The following is a 27,582-nucleotide window of genomic DNA, read 5'->3' on the forward strand; positions in this document are numbered from 1 at the left end:
GCCTTACATCCCGACTTCTTTGGTGTAATGGGGCGACGTTTGGTCTCTGGCTACTTCCTGCTGTACGGGGGCGCCGGAAGGGAGTCGGGCGGCTAGCGGTCTGGAGGTTAGGGGAGGGCAGCAGCGGGGGGTTCTGTGGGTAGTAAGGTATATGGGTGGAAGAGCATCTGATTCACCGCCACCCGAGAGACTTCTTGTATACGGCTGCGGAGAAACCTGAGTAAACGGGGCAAGCATGAATAGGATGCAGATAAGGATTAAGGGGCCTAGGATTGGTGTCAGCCAGGTATAGAGGGTGGACCGCCACCAATTGGGGATGGGGGAGGTGGATTGTCGCTGCCTGCATTGGAGTTCTTCTTTTAAGTGCCAGAGAGCATCTACATTGTCCTCAACGACCGCTGTCTCGTTGATATAGTAGCAGCATTCTTCCTGTAGGAAGAGGCAGGTACCTCCTTTGTCGGCTGTCAGAAGGTCCAGGGCGCGTCGATTTTGGAGGGCAACTCGGGCTACTGAGGTGATCTGGCGCTGGAGGGAGGTGATGGAGGCGGCAGAAGCCTCGATGGCTAGCTGGAGTTTCTGTTCTAGGTCACGGGATGTTGAGACACTGTGTGTTAGTGCTCCTCCCCCGATGCCCGCAGCAACGAGAGAGGAGGCGAGGGAAATGCCTGCGACCATAGGGAGAAAGATGGCCCTTTTTTGTCGGCCAAAAAGTTGTGTGGTAAGTGAGAGAAATTCGGCTTGGCCATATAATGTGAGTTGTGGAACAAGGGTGATGGGGATACATGGGAAGGGGGAGGAAGAGTTGACCTCTTTTGTAAGGGAGCCGTTACACCAAAAGAACAAGCCTGGTGGGGCCCCCACTGGCGTAGTTACAGGGAGGGATGAATTGCAAGGGAGTGCATCATTAGTTAGGTTTGGGCGGCTGCCATAGCAAATTGTGAGGTTCTTTTTTAGCTATTCCGATCCGTTCATCTACAAAGAGGTGGAAAGGACGGTCTGGGTTAGGCAGAGAAAGGGGAGGGGAGGATATCAGGGTGTCTGTGAGGGTGAGAAAGGCCCATCGAACAGTGGAGGGAGAGGTAAGGGGTCCTTGGGGGGTTTCTTTAGCAGCTAAATATAGGGGTTTAGCAAGAAGAGCAAAGTTAGGGATCCAGTGTTGGAAAAATCCTATTAGGCCCAGAAAGGAGAGAATCTGGTCAGCTGTCTCTGGAGGTTGGAGGTCGCAGATGGCCTGCGTGCGGTCGGCTGTCAGGCTCTTTGTTGTGGGGTAAGGTGGATTCCCAGGTAGGTTACTGAGGGTGTAGACAGTTGGGCCTTGGTTGGAGAGACCCGATAGCCGCGAGAGCCGAGATAATTGAGGAGGTCAGCAGTGTGTTGTTTTGAGAGGCTGAGAGATGGGCTACAGAGAAGGAGGTCATCCACGTATTGGAGGACTATACTGGGGGTGAGAGGGCAGGAAGCGAGGTCCCGCGCCAGAGCCTGGCCAAAGAGGTGGGGGCTGTCGCGGAAGCCCTGGGGAAGAACCGTCCGGGTGAGCTGGCGGGAAGCCTGGGTATCTGGATCTGTCCAGGTGAAAGCAAAAAGGAAGTAGGAATCAGGGTGTAGAGGGATAGAAAAGAAGGCGTCTTTGAGATCGAGGACCGTAAAACGGGTGGTGGACGGGGGAATATGGGAGAGCAAAGTGTATGGGTTTGGCACGACTGGGTGGAGGGGAATTATCGCCTCATTGATCAGTCGGAGGTCCTGGACCAGGCGGTAATCTCCTGAGGCCTTGCGGACAGGCAGGATGGGGGTGTTGCAGGGAGAGTCCGTGGGGATGAGGAGCCCCTGGTCTAAGAGTCTGGTGATAATAGGTCGTAAGCCCCTTAGATGAGTTTCAGAAATGGGGAATTGGGGCCTGGATGGAAACTTGGAGAGGTCTTTAAGACGGATTAGGACAGGGGGGTGGTGTGTCGCTATTATGGGTTTTGATGTGTCCCAGACCTGGGGGTCTATCCAGTTGGGGGAGATGGGAGGAGGAAGAGAGGAGGGAGAGGGTTCCGCTACCAGACAGAGGAGGGGGAGCAGGAGTTGAGAGGAGGAGGCCTTAGGATCAAGCCTGGCCAGTTGGAGAGAGGCCCCTAATTGGAAGAGAACATCACGACCTAGCAGAGGAACCAGGCAGGACGGTATGACTAAGAAAGAATGGCCTCTCGATGTAACATGAGAGGGGGCCGGTCTGGAGCGGGAAGGACGGCTTACCGTGGATGCCCATAACCGAGATCTGGGAAGGAAAAACTGGCCCGGAATATGTAAGCAAGACCGAATAGGTAGCCCCTGTGTCCACCAGGAATGAGATGGACTTACCCACTACCTGTAGCACTACCCTGGGCTCGGCGAGGGTGATGGGGGTCTTCGAGTCCAGGTGTTGTCAGTCGTCAGCCAATCCCAGGAGTTTGAGTGGTGGAGCCGTCGGGTCGGTCCGCCCTCCACGTGGAGGCGCTGAGGGAGGGCCGGCCATAGGGCAGTCACTTTTCCAATGGCCTGTTAGCCCACAGTCAGGGCAGGGCTTGGAAGGAGGCCGGGGATTGGGACATTGGCAAGCCCAGTGCCCCTCTTTTCCGCACTTGACGCAGGCCCCTGGTGGGGTTGCCTTCGGCGGGTCCCGTGGATGTTGTCCATGGGAGATGGCCAGCCACAGGGCGGCTACGAGGGCTTGGGTCTGGAGGGCCACGTTTTGGTGCATCCGAGCCTGTCGACTGGATTCTGCCAAATCCTCACGGGCATTGTAGACGTTAAAGGCCATTTTTACCAGGTCTCGGATGGGAGTCTGGGGGCCGTCCTCTGCCCGCTTAAGTTTTTTTCTGCTATCAGGGGCTGATTGGGTGATACAGTGGGTGGCCAAGACAGTTGCGCCTGCGGGGGTGTCAGGGTCCAAGCGGGTGTAGAGTTAGGGCCTCTGTAAGGCGGTTGAGAAAAACGGCTGGATTTTCACTGGGCTCTTGGGTTATCTCTTTTAGCTTTTCGAAGTTGACAATCTTGTGGGAGGCAGCCTGCATACCAGCCAAGAGGCATTGGATCATTAGATCGCGTTTGCGGTGACCGTCTTGGCCGTCCTGATAACTCCAGCCCGGATCGGTGTCAGGAACGGCAGTGGCTCCGACGGGCATAGAGTTATCAGTGAGGTGGACCTGATCTGCGTGGTTTCGGGCAGCAGTTTGAATTCGTTCCCTCTCGTCGGGGGTCAGAGTGGAAGATAGGATCACAAAGATGTCGTGCCAGGTTAGATCGTAAGCTTGAGAGAGGTAGCGAAATTCTTTGATGTAGCGGGAGGAGTCGGCAGAGAAGGAGCCTAATCGCTTTTCTATTTGAGAGAGATCTTGGAGGGAAAAGGGAACATGAACTCTAACCAATCCTTCCGCTCCGGCCACCTCTCTTAAGGGACAGAGAAGGTTTGGGTCTTGGTAGTCGTGGTGGTGAGAGCGGGTGTGTGAGCTGATTGGCGAGGAGAGAGAGGTGGAGGGGGAGGAAGCGGGGGAAGGGGAAGCCAAGGGGGAGGTTGCCGGGGGAAGCAGGGGAGCGGTGGGGGGTGCTGGGGTGGGCTCAGGAGGGAGAGGGGCTGGTCCAGGGTAGGGTGGGGGTTGGAGAGGAGCTCTGGAGCGGGGAGAGAGGTGAGAGATTCGGGTGGGTCGGCTAGTGGAGAGGGGTCATCGTCAAAGGAAATTAGGGGCTTGGATGTAGTAGATGTTTGTTTGGCAAGAAGGATCTGGGAAGTGGAACAATCGACGCATAGGGAAGGGCAGGAGCGTAAATACCAGAAGGCCTGGACTAGGGGACCTCGGACCATTTACCTGTCCTGCGGCAGTAGTTATCTAAATCGCGGAGGATGTTGAAATCGGAAGTCCCTTCAGGAGGCCATTTAGATTGATTGTCTAGAGGGTACTGTGGCCAGGCCTCGGTAGAATAGAATGTGAGCCGCCTGTGGCGGAGGTCTTAAGAAAAGCCGAGTTTTGTAAAGTTGGCCAGGAGACACCCCAGTGGTGCCTTAGGATCTGGTTTGGATTCTGAAGTCCCCATGACCTCCGGTCTGTCCCCAGGTGAACAGAGAAAGAGAGAGACGTCTCTGGTCTCAAATCTCTGGTAACGGCGGATCGGAGAGCAGTCAGGCGGTTGGGACGTCTCCACAATCACCCGAGGCTCGGAGGGAGGATGGAGGAGTCCCTGATGCAGCCGCGGTTAAGGACAGGGAGTCTGGTGGGTAGGGACCCCGGGGGTCAAGGGGAATGAAGGAGGAACTTACCCTGCTTCTGCTGGATCGGGTGGGTGAGCAGAGGTCCCCGGTCGTCCCCTGGTGGGGAGGGGTGGCCCCGCGGTAATTTGTGGGGCTGGGTACCCCTCCCAGGTTTCGGCACCAAATGTAAGGAACGGCACCAAAAACGGAGGAGAGCTTAAACAAGCTTCATTTGGGAACGCTCCCGGGCGAGGTTCACTGGTCCGAGAGAAAGGGACGAGAGAAGTCGTGCCCGGGTGCGGGCGCAAACAAAATTTATAGGGGTGGACGTAGGGGAGGCGCTTGCTGTGTGAAGCAGCCCCCTTTTTTGGTAATCTTTTGGGTGTTGTGGCAATGTCAGGTGTCAGTTGCATCAGCCTCAGAGCCGTTGGTTCTGCCCCTCGGGGAGCGGGAAGACTGGGGCCGAGTGGAAAGTCTCAGATCTGTTTCCTGAGCAGGTGGAAAGTCCTGGGCTGATGCCACTCGTGGGTCCGGCTGCATCAACCACCCTGGCGGGGACTCCATCTGACTCCCTGGGCCCTTCCCCGGACCTGCTGGCCTTACAGGTAGTGTATATATGTCCATGCCACTCTCTCACTTCGTCCCGGCTTACCCTGCCCCTACATTCTTCAGAACCTTTTTTTTTTTTTTTTTTAGATTCCACATGTATGTGTTAGCATACGATATTTGTTTTTCTCTTTCTGACTTACTTCACTCTGTATGAAAGACTCTAGGTCCATCAACCTCACTACAAATAACTCAATTTCATTTCTTTTTATGGCTGAGTAATATTCCATTGTATATATGTGCCACATCTTCTTTATCCATTCATCTGTCAGTGGACACTTAGGTTGCTTCCATGTCCTGGCTATTGTAAATAGAGCTGCAATGATCATTGTGGTACATGTCTCTTTTTGAATTATGGTTTTCTCAGGGTATATGCCCAGTAGGGGGATTGCTGTGTCATATGGTAGTTCTATTTTTAGTTTTTTAAGGAATCTCCATACTATTGTCGATAGTGGTTGTATCAATTTACATTCCCACCAACAGTGCAGGAGGGTTCCCTTTTCACCACACCCTTTCCAGCATTTATTGTTTGTAGATTTTTTGATGATGGCCATTCTGACTGGTGTGAGGTGATACCTCACTGTAGTTTTGATTTGCATTTCTCTAATAATTAGTGATGTTGAGCATCTTATCATGTGCCTCTTGACCATCTGTATGTCTTCCTTGGTGAAATGTCTATTTAGGTCTTCCACCCATTTTTTTAACTGGATTGTTTGTTTTTTTGATATTGAGCTCCATGAGCTGTTTGTATATTTTGGAGATTAATCCTTTGTCTCTTGTTTCATTTGCAAATATTTTCTCCCATTCTGAAGGTTGTCTGGTTTATGGTTTCCTTTGCTGTGCAAAAGCTTTTAAGTTTAATTAAGTCCAATTTTTTAATTTGTTTTTATTTCCATTACTCTAGGAGGTGGGTCAAAAAAGACCTTGCTGTGGTTTATGTCAAAGAGTGTTTTTCCTATGTTTTCCTCTAAGAGTTTTATAGTGTCTCATCTTACATTGATGTGTCTAATCCATTTGGAGTTTATTTTTGTGTATGGTGTTAAGCAGTGTTCTAAATTTCATCCTTTTACATGTAGCTGTCCAGTTTTCCCACCACCACATATTGAAGAAGCTGTCTTTTCTCCATTGTAGGTTCCTGCCTCCTTTGTCGTAAACTAGATGCCCATATGTGCATGGGTTTATCTCTGGGCATTCTATCCTGTACCATTGATCTGTATTTCTGTTTTGGTGCCAGTACCATACTGTCTTGATTACTGTAGCTTTGTGGCATAGTTTGAAGTCAGGGAGCCTGATTCTTCCACCTCCATTTTTCTTTCTCAAGATTGCTTTGGCTATTCAGGGCCTTTTCTGTTTCCGTACGAATTGTAAAATTTTTTGTTCTAATTCTGTGAAGAATGCCATTGGTAGTTTGATACGGATTGCATTGAATCTATAGATTGCTTTGGGTAGTATAGTCATTTTCACAATATTGAGTCTTCCAATCCAAGAACGTGGTATATTTCTGCATCTGTTTATGTATCTTTGATTTCGTTCATCAGTGTTTTATAGTTTTCTGAGTACAAGTCTTTTGCCTCCGTAGGCAGGATTATTCCTAGGTATTTTATTCTTTTTGTTGTGATGGTAAATGAGATTGTTTCCTTAATTTCTCTTTCTGATTTTTCGCTGTTGGTGAATAGGAATGCCAGAGATTTATGCATTAATTTTGCATTAATTTTGCATCCTACGACCTTACCAAATTCATTGATTAGTTCTAGTAGTTTTCTCGTGGCATCTTTAGGATTTTCTATGTATAGTGTCATGTCATCTGCAAATCTGTGACAGTTTTACTTCTTCTTTTCCAATTTGTATTCCTTTTATTTCTTTTTCTTCTCTGATTGCAGTGGCTAGGACTTCCAAAATTATGTTGAATAAGAGTGGCAAGAGTGGACATCCTTGTCTGTTCTTGATCTTAGTGGAAATGCTTTCAGTTTTTCACTGTTCAGTATGATGGTTGCTGTGAGTTTGTCATATATGGCCTTTATTATGTTTAAATAGGTTCCCTCTATGCCCATTTTCTGGAGAGTTTTTATCATAAATGGGTGTTGAATTTTGTCAAAAGCTTTTTCTGCATCTATTGAGATGATCGTATGGTTTTTATTCTTCAGTTTGTTAATATGGTGGATTACACTGATTGATTTGTGTATATTGAAGAGTCCTTGCATCCCTGGGATAAATCCCACTTGATCATGGTGTATGATACTTTTAATGTGTTGCTGGCTTTTGTTTGCTGGTATTTTATTCAGGATTTTTGCAACTATGTTCATCAGTGATACTGGTCTATAATTTTTTTTTTTTTGATAACTTTTTCTGGTTTTGGTATCAGGGTGATGGTGGCTTTGTAGACTGAATTTGGGAGTGTTCCTCCCTCTGCAATTGTTTTGAAAGAGTTTGAGAAGGATGGGTGTTAGCTCCTCTCTAAATGTTTGATAGAATTCACCTGTGAAGCCATCTGGTCCTGGACTTCTGTTTGTTGGGACATTTTAAATTATGGTTTCAATTTCATTACTTGTGATAGGTCTGTTCATATTTTCTATTTCTTCCTGGTTCAGTCTTGGAAAATTGTACCTTTCCAAGATTTTGTCCATTTCTTCGTGGTTGTGCATTTTAGTGGCATATAGTTGTTTGTAGTAGTCTCTTATAATCCTTTGTATTTCTGCGGTGTCAATTGTGATTTCTCATTTTTCATTTCTAATTTTATTGATTTGCATCCTCTCCCTTTTTTTCTTGATGAGTCTGGCTAAGGGTTTATCAATTTTGTTTATTTTCTCAAAGAACCAGCTTTTCGTTTTATTGAACTTTGCTATTGTTTTCTTCATTTCTATTTCATTTATTTCTGCTCTGATCTTTATGATTTGTTTCCTTCTACTGACTTTGCGTTTTCTTTGTTCTTCTTTCTCTAGTTGTTTTAAGTGTAGGGTTAGATTGTTTGGGACTTTTCTTGTTTCTTGAGGTGAGATTGAGTTGCTGTAAACTTCTCTCTTAGAACTGCTTTTGCTGCATCCCATAAGTTTTGGGTCATCATGTTTTCATTGTCATTTGTTTCTATGTATTTTTAAAATTTCTTCTTTGATTTCTTCAGTGATCTCTTGGTTATTTAGTAGTGCACTGTTTAGCCTGCATGTATTTGTGTTTTTTACATTTTTTTTTCTGTAATTGATTTCCAATCTCATAGTGTTTGAGATGCTTGATACGATTTCGATTTTCTTGAAATTTCCAAGGTTTGATTTGTAACCCAAGTCACCTATCCTGGAGAATGTTCCGCGTACACTTGAGAAGAAAGGGTATTCTGCCACTTTTGGGTGGAATGTTCTATAAATATCAATTAAATCTATCTGGTCTCTTGTGTCATTTAAAGCTTGTGTTTCCTTATTTATTTTCTGTTTGGATGATCTGTCCATTGGTGTAAGTGGGGTGTTAAAGTCCCCTACTATTATTTTGATACTTTTATGTCGATTTCTCCTTTCATGGTTGTTAGCATTTGCCTTATGTACTTAGGTGCTCCTGTGTTGGGTGCATAAATATTTGTAATTGTTATATCTTGCTCTTGGATTTGCCTTATGTACTTAGGTGCTCCTGTGTTGGGTGCATAAATATTTGTAATTCTTATATCTTGCTCTTGGATTGATCCTTTGATCATTATGTAGTGTCCCTCCTTATCTCTTTTAACAGTATTTATTTTAAAGGCTATTTTATCTGATATGAGTATTGCTACTCCAGCTTTCTTTTGATTTCCATTTGCATGGAATACCTTTTTCCATCGCTTCACTTTCAGTCTGTATGTGTCCCTAGGTCTGAAGCGGGTCTCTTGTAGACAGCATATATATGGGTCTTGTTTTTAATTTCCGTTTAGCGAGCCTGTGTCTTTTCGTTGGGGCATTTAATCCATTTACATTCTGGTTATTATCGATATGTATGTTCCTATTACCATTTTCTTAATTGTTTTGGGTTTCTTTTGTGAGTGTTTTTCTTCACTTGTGTTTCCGGCCTAGAAGAAGTTTCTTTCCCATTTGTTGTAAAGCTGGTTTGGTGGTGCTGAATTCTCGTAGCTTTTGCTTGTCTGAAAAGCTTTTGATTTCTCTGTTGAATCTGAATGAGATCCTTGCCAGGTAGAGTAATCTTGCTTGTAGGTTTTTCTCTTTAATCACTTTAAGTATATCCTGCCACTCCCTTCTGGCTTGCAGAGTTTCTGCTGAAAAACCAGCTGATAACCTTATGGGGATTCTTTTGTTTATTAGTTGTTGCTTTTCCCTTGCTGCTCTTAATACTTTTTCTTTGAATTTACTTTTTGTTAGTTTGATTAATATGTCTTTGTGTGTTTTTCCTACGGTTTATCCTGTATGGGACTCTGTGCTTCCTGGACTTGGGTGACTGTTTCCTTTCCCATGTAAGGGAAGTTTTCCACTATAATCTCTACAAATATTTTCTCAGACCCTTTCTTTTTCTCTTCTTTTTCTGGGACCCCTATAATTCAAATGTTGGTTCATTTAGTGTTGTCCCAGAGGTTTTTTTTATAGCCTGGGAAATGCCTCATAAGATTCAGATGGGTGCACATTTCTTTTGCACACTAGGAGACAGTCAAGTGTGAAAAGGAAGGAAGGAAAGACAAAACCTGACTGCAGGAGTGGGTCTCAGACACATCAGCTTGAGCAAGTGACACATGGAAACTGAACATCTACAAAATGATCTCCTTAAAGTTGCCAAAGCCATGTACCCCTAGAAAGTCTTCAAACCCCTTCAGGGGTGTGCATATATATTTATACATATGCATATGTATATGTATATGTGTGTGTGTGTGTATATATATATATATATATATATATATATATATATATATAAAGCTAATTATTATGTTCTCATTGGAAGAATTGAGACAGAAATCAAATTCAAGCAAAAATTCACTTCCCTGAGCTCATTTGTCCTCAAGTCCTCTGCAAAATTTCTTGCCATACCCACACACGCAAATGGCTAAGATGTTTCATCTTAGGAGCTCCTTCTACTGGCAGTGGCTTCCTGGAGTGGTAATGAGGCTTGTCAGATTGAGTCTTAGCTCTAATGAGTGCCGAGAATTCCAGGAAGATGGCGGAAGAGTAAGACTCGGAAATCACCTTCCTCCCCACAGATACACCAGAAATACATCTACACGTGGAACAGCTCCTACAGAACACCTACTGAACACTGGCAGAAGACCTCAGACCTCCCAAAAGGCAAGAAACCCCCCACGTACCTGGGTAGGGCAAAAGAAAAAAGAATAAACAGAGACAAAAGGATAGGGTCGGGACCTGCACCAGTGGGAGGGAGCTGTGAAGGAGGAAAGGTTTCCACACACTAGGAAGCCCCTTCGCGGGCGGAGACTGTGGGTGGCGGAGGGGGAAGCTTCGGAGCCACGGAGGAGAGCACAGCAACAGGGGTGCGGAGGGCAAAGCGGAGAGATTCCCGCGCAGAGGATCGCTGCCGATGGGCACTCACCTGCCTGAGAGGCTTGTCTGCTCCCCCCGCCGGGGCGGTCGGGGCTGGGAGCTGAGGCTCGGGCACCGGTCGGAGCGCAGGGAGAGGACCGGGGTTGGCGGCGTGAACCCAGCCTGAAGGGGTTAGTGCACCATGGCTGGCCGGGAGGGAGTCCAGGGAAAAGTCTGCACCTGCCGAAGAGGCAAGAGACTTTTTCTTACCTCTTTGTTTCCTGGTGCGCGAGGAGAGGGAATCAAGAGCGCTGCTTAAAGGAGCTTCAGAGATGGGCGCGAGCCGCGCTAAAAGTGCGGACCCCAGAGACGGGCATGAGACGCTAAGGCTGCTGCTGCCGCCACCAAGAAGCCTGTGTGCGAGCACAGGTCACTATCCACACCGCCCTTCCGGGGAGCCTGTGCAGCCCACCACGGCCAGGGTCTCGTGATCCAGGGACAACTCCCCCGGGAGAATGCACGGCGCGCCGCAGGCTGGTGCAACGTCACGCTGGCCTCTGCCGCCGCAGGCTCGCCCCAAACTCTATGCCCCTCCCTACCCCCAGCCTGAGTGAGCCAGAGCCCCCGAATCAGCGGCTCCTTTAACCCCATCCTGTCTGAGCAAAAAACAGACAACCTCCAGCGACCTACACGCAGAGGCAGGGCCAAATCTGAAGCTAAACCCCTGGGAGCTGTGAGAACAAAGAAGAGAAAGGGAAATCTCTCCCAGCAGCCTCAGAAGCAGCGGATTAAAGCTCCACAATCAAGTTGATATACCCTGCATCTGTGGAATACATGAATAGACAACCAATCATCCCAAATTAAGGAAGTGGACTTTAGGAGCAAGATCTATGATTTTTTTCCCTTTTCCTCTTTTTGCGAATGTGTATGTGTATGCTTCTGTGTGAGATCTTGTCTGTATAGTCTTCATTCCACCATTTGTCCTAGGGTTCTATCCGTCCATGGTTTTTTTTTAAATTTTTTTCTTAATCAATTTTAATAACGTTATTATACTTTACCTTCATTCTTTCTTTCTTTCTTTCCTTCCTTCCTCCCCTCCTTTAGACAACGAATCATCCGAAATTGAGGAGGTGGTCTCTGACAGCAAGATTTATGATTTTTCCCCATTTACCTCTTTTAGTGAGGGTGTATGTGTATGCTTCTGTGTAAGATTTTGTCTGTATAGCTTTGCCTCCAACATTTGTCCTAAGGTTCTATCCGTCCCTTTTTTTTCCTAAATAAGAATTTTTTAATTCAATAACTTTATTATACTTTATTTTATTTTTACTGTATCTTCTTTCTTTCTGTCTTTTTTCCTTCTTTCCCTCCTTCCTTCCTTCCTCCTTCCCCTCCCTCCCTTCTTTCCTTCTTTGCTTCTTTCTTTCTTTCTTCCTTCCTTCCCTCCTTTCCTTCTTTCTTTCCTCATACTTCTACTAACTCCCTCTACTTTTTCTCCCTTTTATTCTGAGCCGTGTGGATGAAAGGCTCTTGGTGCTCCAGCCAGGAGTCAGGGCTCTGCCTCTGAGGTAGGAGAGCCAACTTCAGGACACTGGTCAACAAGAGACCTCCCAGCTCCACATAATATCAAACGGCAAAAATCTCCCAGAGACCTCCATCTCAACACCAGCACCCAGCTTCACTCAACGACCAGCAAGCCACAGTGCTGGACAACCTACACCAAACAACTAGCAAAACAGGAACACAACCCCAACCTTTAGCAGAGAGGCTGCCTAAAATCATAATAAGGCCACAGACACCCCAAAACACACCACCAGACGTGAACCTGCCCACTAGAGAGACAAGATCCAGCCTCATCCACAACACAGGCACTAGTCCCCTCCACCAGGAAGCCTACACAACCCACTGAACCAACCTTAGCCACTGGAGACAGACATCAAAAACAGCGGTAACTACGAACCTGCAGTCTGCAAAAAGGAGACCCCAAACACAGTAAGATAAGCAAAATGAGAAGACAGAAAAACACACAGCAGATAAAGGAGCAAGATAAAAATGCACCAGACCTAAGAAATGAAGAGGAAATAGGCAGTCTACCTGAAAAAGAATTCAGAATAATGATAGTAAGGATGATCCGAAATCTTGGAAATAGAATGGACAAAATGCAAGAAACAGTTAACAAGGACCTAGAAGAAATAAAGACGAAACAAGCAACGATGAACAACACAATAAAAGAAACTAAAAGTACTCTAGATGGGATCAATAGCAGAATAACTGAGGCAGAAGAACGGATAAGTGACCTGGAAGATAAAATAGTGGAAATAACTCCTGCAGAGCAGAAAAAAGAAAAAAGAATGAAAAGAACTGAGGACAGTCTCAGAGACCTCTGGGACAACATTAAATGCACCAACATTCGAATTATAGGGGTTCCAGAAGAAGAAGAGAAAAAGAAAGAGACTGAGAAAATATTTGGAGAGATTATAGTTGAAAACTTCCCTAATATGGGAAAGGAAATTGTTAATCAAGTCCAGGAAGCACAGAGAGTCCCATACAGGATAAATCCAAGGAGAAATACACGAAGACACATATTAATCAAACTGTCAAAAATTAAATACAAAGAAAGCATATTACAAGCAGCAAGGGAAAAACAACAAATAACACATAAGGGAATCTCCATAAGGTTAACAGCTGATCTCTCAGCAGAAACCCTACAAGCCAGAAGGGACTGGCAGGACATACTGAAAGTGATGAAGGAGAAAAACCTGCAGCCAAGACTACTCTACCCAGCAAGGATCTCATTCAGATTTGATGGAGAAATTAAAACCTTTACAGACAAGCAAAAGCTGAGAGAGTTCAGCACCACCAAACCAGCTTTACAACAAATGCTAAAGGATCTTCTCTAGGCAAGAAACACAAGAGAAGGAAAAGACCTATAATAACGAACCCAAAACAATTTAGAAAATGGGAATAGGAACATACATATCGATAATTACCTTAAATGTAAATGGACTAAATGCTCTCACCAAAAGACACAGATTAGCTGAATGGATACAAAAACAAGACCCTTATATATGCTGTCTACAAGAGACCCACTTCAGACCTAGAGACACATACAGACTGAAAGTGAGGGGATGGAAAAAGATATTCCATGCAAATGGAAACCAAAAGAAAGCTGGAGTAGCAATTCTCATATCAGACAAAATAGACTTTAAAATAAGGACTATTAAAAGAGACAAAGAAGGACACTACATAATGATCAAGGGATCGATCCAACAAGAAAATATAACAATTGTAAATATTTATGCACCCAACATAGGAGCACCTCAATACATAAGGCAAATACTAACAGCCATAAAAGGGGAAATCGACAGTAACACATTCATAGTAGGGGACTTTAACACCCCACTTTCACCCGTGGACAGATCATCCAAAATGAAAATAAATAAGGAAACACAAGCTTTAAATGATACATTAAACAAGATGGACTTAATTGATATTTATAGGACACTCCATCCAAAAACAACAGAATACACATTTTTCTCAAGTGCTCATGGAACATTCTCCAGGATAGATCATATCTTGGGTCACAAATCAAGCCTTGGTAAATTTAAGAAAATCGAAATTGTATCAAGTATCTTTTCCGACCGCAACGCTATGAGACTACATATAAATTACGGGAAAAGATCTGTAAAAAATACAAACACATGGAGGCTAAACAATACACTACTTAATAATGAAGTGATCACTGAAGAAATCAAAGAGGAAATCAAAAAATACCTAGAAACAAATGACAGTGGAGACACGACGACCCAAAACCTATGGGATGCAGCAAAAGCAGTTCTAAGGGGGAAGTTTATAGCAATACAAGCCCACCTTAAGAAGCAGGAAACATCTCGAATGAACAACCTAACCTTGCACCTAAAGCAATTAGAGAAAGAAGAACAAAAAAACCCCAAAGCTAGCAGAAGGAAAGAAATCATAAAAATCAGATCAGAAATAAATGAAAAAGAAATGAAGGAAATGATAGCAAAGATCAATAAAACTAAAAGCTGGTTCTTTGAGAAGATAAACAAAATAGATAAACCACAAGAAAAAAAGGGAGAAGACTCAAATCAATAGAATTAGAAATGAAAAAGGAGAAGTAACTGACACTGCAGAATTACTGCAAGCAACTCTATGCCAATAAAATGGACAATCTGGAAGAAATGGACAAATTCTTAGAAATGCACAACGTGCCAAGACTGAATCAGGAAGAAATAGAAAATATGAACAGACCAATCACAAGCACTGAAATTGAAACTGTGATTAAAAATCTTCCAACAAACAAAAGCCCAGGACCAGATGGCTTCACAGGCGAATTCTATCAAACATCTAGAGAAGAGCTAACACCTATCCTTCTCAAACTCTTCCAAAATATAGCAGAGGGAGGAACACTCCCAAACTCCTTCTACGAGGCCACCATCACCTTGATACCAAAACCAGACAAGGATGTCACAAAGAAAGAAAACTACAGGCCAATATCACTGATGAACATAGATGCAAAACTCCTCAACAAAATACTAGCAAAAAGAATCCAACAGCACATTAAAAGGATCATACACCATGATCAAGTGGGGTTTATTCCAGGAATGCAAGGATTCTTCAGTATATGCAAATCTATCAATGTGATAAACCATATTAACAAATTGAAGGAGAAAAAACATATGATCATCTCAATAGATGCAGAGAAAGCTTTTGACAAAATTCAACACCCATTTATGATAAAGGCCTGCAGAAAGTAGGCATAGAGGGAACTTTCTTCAACATAATAAAGGCCATATATGACATGCCCACAGCCAACATCATCCTCAATGGTCAAAAACTGAAAGCATTTCCACTAAGATCAGGAACAAGACAAGGTTGCCCACTCTCACCACTCTTATTCAACATAGTTTTGGAAGTTTTAGCCACAGCGTCAGAGAAGAAAAGGAAATAAAAGGAATCCAAATCGGAAAAGAAGAAGTAAAGCTGTCACTGTTTGCAGATGACATGATCCTATACATAGAGAATCCTAAGGATGCTACCAGAAAACTACTAGAGCTAATCAATGAATTTGGTAAAGTGGCCGGATACAAAATTAATGCACAGAAATCTCTGGCATTCCTATATACCAATGATGAAAAATCTGAAAGTGAAATCAAGAAAACACTCCCATTTACCATTGCAACAAAAAGAATAAAATATCTAGGAATAAACCTACCTAAGGAGACAAAAGACCTGTATGCAGAAAATTATAAGACACTGATGAAAGAAATTAAAGATGATACAAATAGATGGAGAGATATACCATGTTCTTGTATTGGAAGAATCAACATTGTGAAAATGACTCTACTACCCAAAGCAATCTATAGATTCAATGCAATCCCTATCAAACTACCACTGGCATTTTTCACAGAACTAGAACAAAAAAATTCGCAATTTGTATGGAAACACAAAAGACCCCGAATAGCCAAAGCAATCTTGAGAACAAAAAAAGGAACTGGAGGAATCAGGCTCCCTGACTTCAGACTATACTACAAAGCTACAGTTATCAAGATGGTATGGTACTGGCACAAAAACAGAAAGATAGATCAATGGAATAGGATAGAAAGCCCAGAGATAAACCCACACACATATGGACACCTTATCTTTGATAAAGGCGGCAGGAATATACAGTGGAGAAAGGACAGCCTGTTCAATGAGTGGTGCTGGGAAAACTGGACAGGTACATGTAAAAGTATGAGATTAGATCACTCCCTAACACCATACACAAAAATAAGCTCAAAATGGATTAAAGACCTAAATGTAAGGCCACAAACTATCAAACTCTTAGAGGAAAACATAGGCAGAACACTCTATGACATAAATCACAGCAAGATCCTTTCTGACCCACCTCCTAGAGTAATGGAAATAAAAGCAAAAACAAACAAATGGGACCTAATGAAACTTCAAAGCTTTTGCACAACAAAGGAAACCATAAACAAGACCAAAAGACAACCCTCAGAATGGGAGAAAATATTTGCAAATGAAGCAACTGACAAAGGATTAATCTCCAAAATTTACAAGCAGCTCATGCAGCTCAATAACAAAAAACCAAACAACCCAATCCAAAAATGGGCAGAAGACCTAAATAGACATTTCTCCAAAGAAGATATACAGACTGCCAACAAACACATGAAAGAATGCTCAACATCATTAATCATTAGAGAAATGCAAATCAATACTACAATGAGATATCATCTCACACCAGTCAGAATGGCCATCATCAAAAAATCTAGAAACAATAAATGCTGGAGAGGGTGTGGAGAAAAGGGAACACTCCTGCACTGCTGGTGGAAATGTGAATTGGTACAGCCACTATGGAGAACAGTATGGAGGTTCCTTAAAAAACTACAAATAGAACTACCATATGACCCAGCAATCCCACTACTGGGCATATACCCTGAGAAAACCAAAATTCAAAAAGAGTCATGTACCAAAATGTTCATTGAAGCTCTATTTACAATAGCCTGGAGATGGAAACAACCTAAGTGTCCATCATCGGATGAATGGATAAAGAAGAAGTGGCACATATATACAGTGGAATATTAACCATAAAAAGAAACGAAATTGAGCTATTTGTACTGAGGTGGATAGACCTAGAGTCTGTCATACAGAGTGAAGTAAGTCAGAAAGAGAGAGACAAATACTGTATGCTAACACATATATATGGAATTTAAGAAAAAAAAATGTCATGAAGAACCTAAAGACACAGACCTACTAGAGAATGGACTTGAGGATGTGGGGAGGGGGAAGGGTAAGCTGTGACAAAGCGAGAAAGAGGCTTGGACATATATACACTACCAAACGTAAGGTAGACAGCTAGTGGGAAGCAGCTGCATAGCACAGGGAGATCAGCTCGGTGCTTTGTGACCGCCTGTAGGGGTGGGATAGGGAGGGTGGGAGGGAGGGAGACGCAAGAGGCAAGAGATATGGGAACACATGTATATATATAACTTATTCATTTTGTTTTAAAGCAGAAACTAACACACCATTGTAAAGCAAATATACTCCAATAAAAAGAAAAAAACAGTTCCCAGGGGGATGCTGAAAAAAATAAAAAAATAAAAATAAATAAATAAAAAGAGTGCCATGGTTGATTAGCAATATCTGGCAGGATGGAGAAGTGATAGCATAAATGTCATATCAATCCTCCCACCTTAAATTCAGAATGACCGTACCAATGTCTTCTTGGGTCAGTCTCCCAAGGCAATAGAAATCAAAGCAAAAATAAACAAATGGGACCTAATCAAACTTACAAGCTCCTGTGCAACAAAGGAAACCATAAACAAAATGAAAAAACAACCTACGGACAGGGAGAAAATATTTGCAAATGATGTAACCGACAAGGGCTTAATTTCCAAAATACACAAGCAGCTCATACAACTCGATAAGAAAAAAACAAACAACAGAATCGAAAAGTGAGCAGAAGACCTCAATAGACATTTCTCCAAAGAAGACATACAGATGGCCAACAGGCACATTAAAAGATGCTGATCATCGCTAATTATTAGAGAAATGCAAGTCAAAACTACAAGCAGGTACCACCTCACACTGTTCAGAATGGCCATCATCAAAAAGTCTACAAATAATAAATGTTGGAGAGGGAAAAGGGAACCCTCCCACATTGCTAATGGGAATGTAAGTTGGCACAGTCACTATGGAAAACAGTATGGAGAACCCTCAAAAAACTAGAGTTGCCATATGATCCAGCAATCCCACTACTGGGCATATACCCAGAGAAAACCATAATTTGAAAAGATACATGCACTCCTGTGTTCATAGCAGCACTATATACAATAGCCGAGACATGGAAGCAATCTAAATGTCCATTGACAGATGAATCGATAAAGAAGATGTGATGTGTGTGTGTGTATATAAAATGGAATATTAGCCATAAAAAAGAATGAAATAATGCCATCTGCAGCAACACGGGTGGATCTAGAGATTATCATACTAAGCAAAGTAAGTCAGAACAAAAAAGACAAATACCATATGATACCACTTATATATGGAATCTAAAATATGACACAAATAAACATTTCTACAAAGCAGAAACAGACTCACAAATGAAGAGAATAGACTTGTGGTTGCCAAGAAGCAGGGTGGGGGTGGGGGGAGGGAAGGATTTGGACTTGGGATTAGCAAATACAAACTAGTATATATAGGATGGATAAACAACAAGGTCCTACTGTATAGCACAGCGAACTATATTCATTATCCTGTGATAAACCAGAATGAAAATAATATAAAAAAGAATATATATATAACAACTGAGTCACTTTGCTGTACAGCAAAAATTAACACAACATGGTAAATCAGCTATACTTCAATAAAAATGTTTTTAAAAGTCAGAATGACCTAAACAAACTACTTTATTTGAAGGTTATTTGGCTACCTGACCTTTAGTTCCTAGAACTCTGAATGTAGGTACATTCCAAGGAATACACATTTTTAAAGGAAATGTGCATGAGTCTTACTTTATCATACACATGTTATCATAAGTAAATGTAGGGGGTGGAGTCAAGATGGCGGTGTGGGAAGACGCCAAGTTAGCATCTCCCCACAACTAGGGCACCTGCTGGCCACTGGCGGGGGACCCTGATGCCCAATGAGATGGGAGGAACCACAAGTGAACCAGTAGGACATGGGGGGACTGAGGGGGGAGGAGAAGGAGAGGCCAGACAGGATGGGAGACCCTGCGGTCGGGGAGATCAGGAGAGGCAGGTGGGAGAGGCACTTTGGGAGGAGAAGAGGGCGTTTTCCCTGCCCACTTGGGCCCGGGGAGTTTGCTGAGCTCCCAGGCCAGTCCCCTGCCCGCCAAGGCCACCCTTTTCCACCCCCCACCCCGGCTGCATTGGTCCTGGGGGCATAGGAGGGAGGCCAGGAAGATCAGGAGAGGCAGATGGGAGGGGCCTTCTGAGAGGAGGGCATTTGCCTGGCCCACTTGAGCCCAGGAAGCCTGCTGGGCTTGCAGGTGAGGTCCCCTGCCCTCTGAGACCAGGGGTGGGGGGTGGAAAAGGGTGGGCCCCTTCTGGGCCCCTTCTGTTCCTTGAGACTAAGCCCCATCCCTCACAGCCCCCAAGGCCTTTTCCAGCCCTGTGGGTCCTGAGCATTGGCCCCGCCCACCACCCAGCCCTCACCCTTGCTTAGGCCCCACCCTCCACAGACAAGGCCTTCCCCCCAACCCTTTTTTTTTTTTTTACATCTTTATTGGAGTATAATTGCTTTGCAATGGTGTGTTAGTTTCTGCTTTATAACAAAGTGAATCAGTTATACATATGTTCCCATATCTCCTCCCTCTTGTGTCTCCCTCCCTCCCACCCTCCCTATCCCACCCATCCAGGCGGTCACAAAGCACCGAGCTGATCTCCCTGTGCTATGTGGCTGCTTCCCACTAGCTATCTACCTTACGTTTGGTAGTGTATATATGTCCATGCCTCTCTCTCACTTTGTCCCAGCTTACCCTTCCCCCTCCCCATATCCTCAAGTCCATTCTCTAGTAGGTCTGTGCCTTTATTCCCATCTTACCTCTAGGTTCTTCATGACATTTTCTTTTTTTTTCTTAGATTCCATATATATGTGTTAGCATACAGTATTTGTCTTTCTCTTTCTGACTTACTTCACTCTGTATGACAGACTCTAGGTCCATCCACCTCAGTACAAATAACTCGATTTTGTTTCTTTTTATGGCTGAGTAATATTCCACTGTATGTATGTGCCACATCTTCTTTATCCATTCATCCGATGATGGACACTTAGGTTGTTTCCATCTCCGGGCTATTGTAAATAGAGCTGCAATGAACATTTTGGTACATGACTCTTTCTGAATTATGGTTTTCTCAGGGTGTATGCCCAGTAGTGGGATTGCTGGGTCATACTCCTCCACCCTCTTCGGTGGGGACTCTGTGTATTTTTTCCTTTTCACCTTCTTTCCTATCACATAACACTTTTCCCCTGGAAAATAACAATGGTTAAACAGGTGGGCTTTGCTGATTTTAATTCCAGCTGTTTGGGCAGTGGTCAGGAAATCGCAAATTCCACTTCTCCAATGCATAATACTATATTTCACACTAGAAGGTATTCAATAAATATTTATTGAATAATATCAAACATACTTGAAAAAATATTATCCCAGTAGCAACAAGCACAGCTATCGCCCAGATCTTGGTCTCTAATACCATCCTCCAATTAAAGCAACCAGAGCTCCTGGGAGGAATGGCTGATTCTAGGATTGGGGCAGGTAATATATATATGAGCCTGGAGAATCTATAGTACAGGAAAGTGAGAAAGTTCTCGAAAATAAAAAGCCCACAATGATGGGGGTATTTCAAAGGGACATGTGAGCCAACTGAAAGAGTTCTTAATGGTCAAAGCTGGAACAGTTTACAACAAAATAAACAATATAGTACTGGATTGTAACCCAAAGTATAAAATCAATATCCATGAGTTCATATCAATATAAATAAATGATTGGCTTAATAACAATAAATGAGGAGAGTGGATAAACTTCCAGTGCAGAGTTTACTGTCACACTCAAGGAGGTGGAGAATAACGCCCCACTCTTTTAGGTGTGGGCTGTACATAATGACTTTCTTCCAAAGAGTACAGTATATGCAGAGGGTGGGGAAAGACTAAACTGAAGTGGAGAAACCTGAAAAACAGTACCTCAGCCAGGTGATCAAAGTTCACATCAACGTGATAAGTCATATTGACAATATAGATCATTGTTATAATATGATGAGAATGACACTGTATCTCTGTGGTCTTCCTCCCAGAAACTTGTAACGCCAATCTAACCATAAGAAAAATATCAGAAAAATCCCAGTAGAGGGACATTCCACAAACTACCTGACCAGTATTCCTCAAAAGTGTCAAGGTCATCAAAAACAAGGAAAATCTGTGAAACTGTCAAACCTAAGAGTATCCTAAGCAGACATGACTATGAAATGTAATGTGATATCCTGGGTGGGATCATGGAACACAAAAAGAATATTAGATAAAAACTAAAGATTTTGTTCAAATATTAAAAATACGGGCTTTAGCTAATAATAATGTGTTCATTAATTGTGGTTCATTAATAATGGTTCATTAATTGTGACCAATATACCCCACTAATATAAAATGTTAATAATAGATAAAACTGGGTGTGGGGTATAAAGGCACTCCCTGTACTATTTAGCAACTTTTCTGTAAATTTAAATCTATTCTAAATTTTTTTTAAGAACTAAGTTAATTTTTTATTTCTTTACAGAATTCAACTGGTAGTAAATAGCTGTATCTCTCTCATTCTTAACGTAAAAACTCAAAAGCATTTTATTAAAATTCTTTTATGCTTTCCCTTTGCTGAAAATAACTAAAGAGATGTTTTAATCACAGTATGATTTTACATACTGATCTAGCTACCTGAAGTTGGTAAAGACATTTTAATTTCAATCCTTTACCTCGAAAGTCATCAAAAAGAAGACAGAATAAAAAAGAGGAAAAAAATCCATCTTCAAGAAAGCAAATGTAATCTTAACATTTGACAAGTAGAGCTCAAGTGTTTCATCCAAAACCAACTCTGCTGGTGTCTTTGCTGTTCACTCCTGAAGCCAAGTTCCTCCCTGTCCCTTTGGATGAAAATTCAGACAGATTCCAGGGGTCTTATGGTCATTCTCAGATAATTAGAAGTCCTCTGATATCTTTAGTAAAACTTAAAAAAAAAAAAACTGTCTCATTTCAATAATTAACTTCTCCAGCTCAGTGTAGTAAAAAGTTGGTCTTCATCCAAAGTTAAATTTTCTCCTCTCTGGCAAACTTAAACCAGCTACAGGGAGCATGTACAATAGTAAAGGGTAGGAACGTTTTTTTCTTCTTTCCATCTCTGCCTTAGTTTTTCCCCTCTTTCCTCTTCTCACCCTCCATGCTTCCTGAGCCTATGGGTTGGTTGGGGCAAAGGATAATTGGTCAACAAAAATATGACTAGACTGGCCCTGTCTGGGACAGGTGCTCTCTGGACCTGACTCATTAATCTCAGAGGGCACTTTTAGGGATCCAGTTTGGGGACACAATATTTCTGAAGATCTCTTGTCTGCCACCCCCTTGATTAAACACTGCCTCTCTACTCTGGTTGCTCATGTCCTTCCTCAGCACTGGGCATCTTATGGTACCCTTCCAGCTCCTACCTGCCAAGGCCTCCTCACCCTATCGGCAGCTGTCTTGAACTTTATCTAATAAAAGTCACTCGCTATCTCTCATTTATGCCCACATCTGGCCCATGGAAACAGTCATACATCTTGCCTCCAGTAAGCTCTGGTAGCTTATGTTGTAACGATGCATTTCTCTCGTTCATTCACGCTGCTCTCAGAGCAGCCTGCCAGAGTCACGCACCCTTTAGATTTCTTAAGGTCTGAGCCAGACACCAATCCCCTGGGCTACTCAAGGTCCAGAGAATCTGAGTAGACCTGGAGACTCTCCTTGCCCTAGGCTTAGCATGAAGGATAGGTCCTCCTTCTTCATGCTTATTGCGGGGAGTAGGGGCAAAACTGGGCATCCCAGCACATGTGGGATTGTTGTCCTAATTTTTTAAAGGCTAACGATAGATGTTCAGCTAAGAGTTGAAAAATACTGGTTTTTGACCACTTCCTCCTTTGTGGGTCCTGCAGGTGAGGACCGTGCACCTCACTTTGTAGTGTGCTATCATTTGCCTTGGGCTCTTAGCCGAAACTGAGACTTAAGTAGGTCCTTCAGTGCACTCTCTTATATAAGGAGATCAACATAACCAAGGAAATAAACAGAGTACCAAGCACGCTGGGCAAACACTATGAAATCTGGACCATAGTAAAAGAGGAAGTTAAGAGCTAACACTTAAGTAGGGGATAGAATTTCCTAATCATAAGTGGCACAGTTCTAAAGAAGACCAATCAATTGTCTTTGCATCAGAACAAGTTGTGGAGGTGTAGGTCATCCAAGGAAGACATGGAGAAAGCCTATGGAGAGATCCAGATTCCCACAAAAGAAGAGCGGAGGAGGCGAAACCAAAGAGGAATTATACTCTCAAACCAATTCAACTGTTCACAACGCAGCCTCAAAAGTCCTTTGTATTTTAACTAGCAACATAGAAAAAGCAACCCAAATGTTAATAATAGTCATAACTAACGCTTAGAGAGTTTTGATTTCGTGCCAGGCGTTTCTCTAAGTGAGTTTGCATGTTCTACTTCATTTAACCCTCATAGCAGCCCTGTGAGGTGGGCATCGTAACTATCCCACCTCCCACTTGACAGATGAGGAAACTGAGTCACGGAGACAGAAAGTAAGTTGCACCAGGTTATACAGCAAGCAAATGTCAGAGCTAAGATTTTAAACCAGGCAGTCAGGCCTCAAAGACTGCTATTAATAATGACTCTAATGCTGTGGCTCTTTGAGGTTGAAGTAACTTGATTATCATTTCATTTGTTTTTAAATCTTTCCAGGAATTGTCTACAGCTATGAAAAGTTCAGTAAACAGAAATCTCCAAGTTTCAGCCAGTAGTTCCAGAGCTTACGACACTCTGATCAGTTTTCTGGAGGAATACAAAGATGGGTAAGATACAGCCCCAGTCCTCAAAGAACTTAGGGTTGAACTGAGGGTCAGATATGGATAAGAAAGGGAAGATGTACCTTGATTCCCACTGTAGTATAAGATTTTATAAGTACAATGAAGAGAATCAGCAGAGCACTGAGGGTGAGAGGAATACATATATATTTCCTTTAATCTTCAGAACGCAAGGAAGCTATTATGATGCTCATTTTCTATGAGGATTTGGAAACAAGATTGCTTAATAACTTGCCCGAGTTGACAGGAGTTTTGAGGAAGCAGAACTGAGATTCTCCCTGCATCCATGCAATGTCCCATCTCTTTCTCTGCTTGCTGCACTGTGGGCAGGAGGGAGGCCATCTTAGTGGAGGAGAACAGCAAGAGCAACGTAAGGGCAACAGTAAGGGATGAGCAGGCTTTCAGGACGTTGGGGATGAGAATGCATTGAGTTTGGGAACAGGAAGAAGGAGAGGAAGTCCAACAGGTAGGAGGGTCCGGACAGAGGCATCCTGTGGCCACCAGACTGAGGACTTGACGTGGCGAGCTACGGGGTATCACTGAAGTTGTATGGGCAGGGAGGCAACGTGCAGCCAGAAGAAGTAAATGGGATAAGGTGGAGACTTGACTGGAAAAAGGGGAAGAAAGAGGCACAGAGGAGGCTACTCCCACAGCCCAGTTCTTATAATGAACACTGGTTAAAAAAATTGAAAAGCTGCAGCATCTCAGTAATCGTTAAGCTGTGCAAAGACCAAAGGCAAAGGATAAATACATTATAAAGATGTAGCATTTGACAGAGGCAATAGGCATCCCTAGGGCTAAATCAGAAGCTGCAGAATAATAAATACTCGCTGTGTATCTAAGGTGGGACTGTGACATACATATATGTCTTTGGGAATGGCAGCCCTACCTTGGTATAGACAAATGGAGGTCAGGGGAGCCCAAGAACTAGAATTTTCTATAATTTTTATTTAGAAACAGAAACGTAGCAATAACAATTGGCTCCTTATTCTATTTTTGTACATGGGTCAGCATTTGAGTTTCATCAGTTTAACAGAGCAAAGGAAAAGATTGCATCCTGATGACAGGGACCCAGGGAGAGGCCCACAAGCTTGATTATATGTAGCACATTTGATACACAGGCTTGTTTGTGTTTTCTCCCCACCCAGAGCGTCTGGGGTCCTTGTGGACAGAGCCAGAGCCCTGTATTTCCTTCATATCCTCCACAGGGCTGGAGGCACAGCACAGGCTTCATAAATGCTTCTTTAAAGGGGAAAGTAAACCACACAGACAAAAAAGAAGGGAACAGCTAAATGGACAGTATGACATTTTAGAGCATGAGTAACATTTACATGAAAGGCTCTTACTCTCTTCTTGCCAGAAAAATGTCCAAAAATTCTCACTTACACACAATGAGGGTATTCAGAGGTAAGACCATTTAATGGATTGGACCTGTGAGAAAACTGCAAATTCCCTGCTCCCCTTTCCAACAGAGGTACACTTGAGGAGTAGGAAGGGGGCAGGGGAGAGAAAGAGAAAAAGAGTAGAAGAGAGTAAGACTTCTTTTTCTTCTTTACATGGTACCCAAGCTGATCGAGGCAGAGAGAAGCAGACATTCCCAGCCTCATTGCAGATGCACAGTTGTCTCTCCCCAGTGCTCAGAAACTTCCTCTGCAAGGGTAGAAATACTATGATCCAGTTTCTTGTAGAGAGAATCATCACACCGATCTGGAGCTTTTCCAGTGTCACATAACTTTTAGATTCCTTCCCCAAAATGCCCACTTATCAACTGTCTTTCAGTTGGACATTATTTTTTGTAAGTCATGTTGTTGCCAATAAACGATTTCTCATATAGGTTTACAGAAACATTTCTAAAAGTGACTGATGCCTTTGAATAATTATTCAATTCAGGAATATTCATGGGGTGCCTACTTTATGCCAAGTCCTGTGCCAGGTGTTGAGAGACAAAAATACTTTAAGACTCAGTCCTTCCTTACAAGTAATTCCCAGTTCAGTGGGGGAGACAGGCACACATCAGGTTAACTATTCCATAACGTAGCAAGCACAGCATTTTCGATCTTCACAGATAATCATAAGCGTAATCAGGGGAAAAGCCTAATGTGATCTAGGTGGCTTGGGGAAGACAGGAGGCCATGCAAGATTTCTAGAACTCTTGAGTCCTGAACAGATCTTTAAAATGGTGGAATTTTTTTTTTTTTAGGAGAAAATGAAAGGAAGAGATAAGAGTGGAGTTGTATTACATGAAAGAGAAGATCATAAACAAAGAACAGCATAGAGGTAAGAAACAACATGGCTTCTGTGCCAAAGTACAAGTATTTCAGGGTTCCTGGAACAATAATTATTGGACAGGGAAAAGGACGAAGAGTCAAGTGAAGCCACACACAGAGGATCCTGTGAGCTGTGCTAAGAAGCCGGGACCTTCTCCCATTAGGAGTGGACAGGGAGTCAATGAAGACTTGCAATCAGGTTAATGATATGATCCAGTTTGGTTTTGAACGAGTCCTTCTAGCAATTATCAGTGTGTGGAAAGTTCGAAGGGGGCTAGAACGAAAGCAGCGAGGTTAGCCTCTAGGTAGTGGTTGAAGCTCCACATGAGTAAAGGGATGGACAGGAGACTGGAGAAAAGTTTAAGGGAAAGCAGTGGAAATTGGTGATTAACCCTGTTATTAAGCTAAGGAAGAGGGAAAGATCAAGATTTCAAGGGGGATGCTACAACCAAGGCTACAAGAGAGGAGCACAGGACGGGGACAGAGCTGTTGAGTTAAATATTTGACATGTGTCTGAGGTGCCTCTGGAACATCTGAGTGGAAATATCCAGCAGACAGTTGAATAAATGGATGTGAAGTTTGAGATAGATTCTAGAGCTATAATTTGGGAGTCAGTTAACCACTTCTGCTTGTGACCCACTTAAAATATCCTGCTTGCAAATGCTGTGCAAACTCACTCTCTTAGTTGAAAAATGACATATGACTGGCTCACGTTGACATTATACTTATTTCTCTCAGGGTTTGTGACACTGTGATAATTTTAAAGAACATAAACTCTAAAAGAAACACCTATTAAAAAAAAAGCAATTAATTTCTCATGTACTCGTGAGAAGAAGAGACCCTAAGGATGCAGTTTCCATGGAACTGCCTTTGTTTCTCTAAAACTCAATGTCAGGTGGGGCTAATAATGCCTATACGTACTGACTACGTAGCTGGTTATCGACAGAATCAAGCTGAATATTGTGTTTTGAATAATCCCAAACAGTAAAAAGGCTTTTGCTGTTGATAGACTTAAAAAATACTAAGAAGTTTCTTTTTAAAAAAATTTTTAAATTGTTACAATATTGCTTCTGTGTTTTTATTTTTTGGTTTTTTGGCTGTGAGGCATGTGGGGTCTTAGCTCCCTGACCAGGGATCAAACCCACACCCCCTGCATTGGAAGGCTACGGTCTTAACCACTGGACCACCAGGGAAGTCCCAAAAGTTTCTAATTTTTGACTTGGGCATCTGGCTACTTATACATCCTTAATTTCTTTCAGAGACAACATGAGAATATTATATGAAAGAAACCGAAACTAGAAAAAGAAAGAAATCCATAGCAGTTTTATTTTTATGTATACAGAGGCCTGTGCTTCATTAGGCAGTGAATGTATCGGATCTCCATTAAGTCATTGGTGACACTGGCTCTACAACTCCAAATAGATCTGGTTTCTGTAA

The 27,582-nt window shown here is 43.0% G+C and overlaps 1 long non-coding RNA gene across 2 annotated transcripts in view; it reads right to left on the minus strand.

Annotated features, from left to right (window-relative positions):
* Window positions 1–4,659: 4,659 nt before the first annotated feature.
* Window positions 4,660–27,582, minus strand: part of LOC137204766 (uncharacterized) — a 399,567-nt gene continuing 376,644 nt past the window's right edge. For both annotated transcript variants that reach the window (XR_010933817.1, XR_010933818.1), the window contains exon 4: window positions 4,660–10,491. This is a non-coding gene — a long non-coding RNA (uncharacterized lncRNA). The remainder of the gene's footprint in view (window positions 10,492–27,582) is intronic.

This window comes from Pseudorca crassidens, chromosome 13 (genome assembly GCF_039906515.1).
Source record: "Pseudorca crassidens isolate mPseCra1 chromosome 13, mPseCra1.hap1, whole genome shotgun sequence".
Classification (NCBI taxonomy): domain Eukaryota; kingdom Metazoa; phylum Chordata; class Mammalia; order Artiodactyla; family Delphinidae; genus Pseudorca; species Pseudorca crassidens.